The 3,461-nt window shown below is 42.9% G+C and overlaps 1 protein-coding gene and 1 long non-coding RNA gene across 2 annotated transcripts in view; one reads left to right on the top strand and one right to left on the bottom strand.

The window, feature by feature from the left end:
- Positions 1-3,461, bottom strand: part of LOC111978192 (glutamate dehydrogenase, mitochondrial) — a 346,877-nt gene that overhangs the window by 290,199 nt on the left and 53,217 nt on the right. The window lies entirely within an intron of this gene.
- LOC111978450 (uncharacterized) overlaps positions 2,711-3,461 on the top strand; it is a 13,805-nt gene continuing 13,054 nt past the window's right edge. The window contains exon 1 of the long non-coding RNA XR_002879170.2: positions 2,711-2,803. This is a non-coding gene — a long non-coding RNA (uncharacterized lncRNA). The remainder of the gene's footprint in view (positions 2,804-3,461) is intronic.

Raw genomic sequence — 3,461 nt, 5'->3', positions numbered from 1 at the left:
CTACATTGTAGAATAATAGTGAAGACATCAAATCTATGAAATAACACATATGGAATCATGTAGTAACCAAAAAAGTGTTAAACATATCAAAATATATTTTAKATTTGAGATTCTTCAAAGTAAACATMTTTTGCCTTGATGACAGCTTTGCACACTCTTGGAATTCTCTCGACCAGCTTCACCTGGAATGCTGTTCCAAAAATCTTGAAGGAGTTCCCACATATGCTGAGCACTTGTTGGCTGCTTTTCCTTTACTCAGCGGTCCAACTCATCCCAAACCATCTCAATTGGGTTGAGGTGGGGGGATTGTGGAGGCCAGGTCATCTGATGCAGCACTCCATCACTTTCCTTCTTGGTCAAATAGCCCTTACACAGCCTGGAGGTGTGTTGGTTCATTGTCCTGTTGAAAAACAAATAATAGTGCCACTAAGTGCAAACCAGATGGGATGGCGTATTGCTGCAGAATGCTGTTGTAGCCATGCTGGTTAAGTTTGCCTTGAAGCCTAAATAAATCACTGACAGTGTCACCAGCAAAGCACCCACACACCATCACACCACCTACTCCATGCTTCACGGTGGGAACCACACATGCAGAGATCATCCGTTCACCTACTCKGTGTCTCACAAAGACAGCGGTTGGAACCAAAAATCTCAAATTTGGACCTATCAGACCAAAGGAGAGATTTCCACCAGTCTAATGTCCGTTGCTCATATTTCTTGGCCCAAGCAAGTCTCTTCTTCTTATTGGTGTCCTTTAGTAGGGGTTTCTTTGCAGCAATTTGCAGCAATTCAACCAAGAAGGCCTGATTCACACAGTCTCCTCTGGACAGTTGATGTTGAGATGTGTCTGTTACTTGAACTCTGAAGCATTTATTTGGGCTGCAATTTCTGAGGCTGATAACTCTAATGAATTTATCCATAAAGCAGAGATAACTCTGGGTCTTCCTTTCCTGTGACGATCCTCATGAGAGCCAGTTTCATCATAGCTCTTGATGGTTTTTACGACTGCACTTGAAGAAACKTTCAAAGTTCTTGAAATGTTCTGCATTGACTGACCTTCATGTCTTGATGAAAGTAATGATGGACTGTAGATTCACTTTGCTTATTTGAGCTGTTTTTGGCATAATATGGACTTGGTCCAGCAGCCATAAAAGAGGGGTCTGCTGGTTTCCCTTTGATTAGCTGTTCAGGAGTCTTTATGGCTTGGGGGTAGAAGCTGTTTAGAAGCCTTTTGGACCTCGACTTGGCACTCCGGTACCGCTTGCTATTCGGTAGCAGAGAGAACAGTCTATGACTCGGATGGCTATAATTTTTAGGGCCTTCCTCTGACACCGCCTGGTATAGAGGTCCTTGATGGCAGGAAGCTTGGCCCAGTGATGTACTGGGCCGTACCGTTACCCTCTGTAGTGCCTTGCGGTCGGAGGCTGAGCAGTTGCCATACCAGGCAGTGATGCAACAGTTAGGATGCTCTCGATGGTGCAGCTGTAGAACCTTTTGAGGATCTGAGGACCCATGCCAAATCTTTTCAGTCTCCTGAGGGGGAATAGGCTTTGTCGTGCCCTCTTCACGACTGTCTTAGTGTGTTCGTGTAGCATAAGATTAATCATCAATCAGTGTACATGCACAAACATAGATATTGAAACAAACAACTCTGAAAATCAACCTGCAATAAAGCATGCTGGGAAATTGATAATGATAGGTGTGGTTTTTGGTTTAAAGTGATGTGTATGAGTTTCAGTCCCCTGTATTGATGTTAAATATGTATGGTATTGCATAAAATGTTTAAATAAATAACATATTCACTTAGGATGTAATTTGGTGAAGTCTTCAGGACTGTAAATGGATGAATGCAACAAGCGCTAACAAATACAGTCATTGTCACGATCGTCTTGCTGAGAGAAAGTGGACCAAGGCGCAGCGTGTGCAAAATACATTCTTTTTATTGTAAGAAAAGGGAAAAACACGCAACAAACACTATAACAAACTGAAACAAACAACACAACGAATCGTGAAGCTAATGACGCAAGTGCACAACACACAGGCTACAACGTACAACATAGACAATTACCCACATTAACCTAGTGCCTATGGCTGCCTTAAATATGGCTCCCAATCAGAGACAATTAATGACATCTGTCTCTGATTGAGAACCATTCAGGCAACCATAGACACAGCTAGACACCTATATTAAACACAAACCCATCTACTCTATTTAACCCTCTAAACCATACAACCACCCTAGACACTACAAAACACATACATTCCCCTGACCTAACTAAAATAATAAAGAAAACAAAGAATACTAAGGCCAGGGTGTGACAGTCATGGGAGATAACTACAATTTACTTGAAAGGTACTCTGGGAAATATTTGAATAATGTTTTACACTAAGCAGTGTGTTAATTTTAACAATGTTCTGGTGTCTATATGGGTCCACAGACGCAACACTTCAGTGTTGATTTAACACTGTCAATGTTGTTTTTTACACTGGAGAATTTGCTGTGCACAAACACACGTAATAGATAGAAGCTGTACCCAGGAGGGGTGCTCCTCTGACTCAGAGAAGGAGACTTTGTTCCAGCCATGCTGCAATGTGTGTGTGTGCCACTGCGTGTTGGTGTGTGTCTGCTGTAGCACTGCGCAGCCCGTCACGTGGCTCACAGAGAGCGAGAAGCGTGCAGGGAGAAAGAGAGAGAGGGGTATGACAGAAAGAAAACAAGAGAGAAACGGTAGATAGATGAAGTGAGGCATCTGCAGTTCTGGAGAGTGTGGAGGAGAGAGAAAGAGGGCGGGAAGAGAGAAAGGTACTGTAGAGAGAGACGTGAGACTACTCATATCCAATCAAAATGTGTGCTATGGAACATGTGTTTTTGTATGTGAAATAGATGTATAATTGTACTGGTTATGTGAAATAGACGTTATAAATCTACTGGTTATGTGAAATAGATATATAATTATACTGGTTATGTGAAATAGATATATAATTATACTGGATATGTGAAATAGATGTATATTGTACTGGTTATGTGAAATAGATATATAATTATACCGTTTTTTTTCTGGATTTGCTCGTGCATCATCCCTGTAGGCTCTCTCTTTCTCTCCATCCCCCCTCCCTCCATCTATTTTTCTCTCTATCCCTCCCTTTTTCTTCCCCTCTATCCAGCTGGTTGCATAACGACTATTTAATCAGCCTAGGAATGTATAATACTGTAACGTCAGAGAGAGAGACAAAGAGAGAGAGAGAGGGGGAGAGAGAGGGGGAGAAGCAGAGAGAGAGAGACAAAGAGAGAGGGGGGGGGAGATAGAGAGGGGGTTGGAGAGAGGGGGGTGAGAGAGAGGGGGGAGAAATAGAGAGAGAGGGGGTTAGAGAGAGGGGGAGAAAGAGAGAGAGAGACAGAGACAGAGAGAGAGAGGGGGAGAGAGAGAGAGAGAGAGAGAGAGGGTTGGAGAGAGAGGGGT

This window comes from Salvelinus sp. IW2-2015, linkage group LG18 (assembly GCF_002910315.2).
Source record: "Salvelinus sp. IW2-2015 linkage group LG18, ASM291031v2, whole genome shotgun sequence".
Taxonomy (NCBI): Eukaryota; Metazoa; Chordata; class Actinopteri; order Salmoniformes; family Salmonidae; genus Salvelinus; species Salvelinus sp. IW2-2015.
This window is presented reverse-complemented; position numbering and strand designations above follow the sequence as displayed.